The sequence below is a fragment of the Eimeria mitis genome, genomic scaffold (assembly GCF_000499745.2).
Source record: "Eimeria mitis Houghton genomic scaffold, Emh_scaff1236, whole genome shotgun sequence".
Taxonomy (NCBI): Eukaryota; Apicomplexa; class Conoidasida; order Eucoccidiorida; family Eimeriidae; genus Eimeria; species Eimeria mitis.
The window spans coordinates 6,654-6,968 of record NW_013568371.1 but is presented as its reverse complement, the minus strand read 5'-3'; positions in this window follow the sequence as shown (position 1 = coordinate 6,968).

Here is a 315-nt window from a genome sequence, read left to right as displayed (position 1 = left end):
AAAAACCACCGCAGCGAACCGCTGCGGAAAGAAGGATGCAGGAACTGCAGCAGCAGCAGCAGCAGCAGCAGCAGCAGCAACAGCAGCAGGCGGCATATGAGCAGCAGAAGCAGCAGCAGCAGCACAAGCAAAACCCTAAACCCTAAACCCTAAACCCTAAGCCGAGCAGCAACAGCAGCAAAAAGCATGATAAGCAGCAACATCAACATAAGCAGCAGCAGCAGCACTTACAGCAGCAACAGCAGCAACACCATCATCATCATGAATCTTCATCAAGAATAAAAAATAATGAATCAAAAACAACAAACCATGACT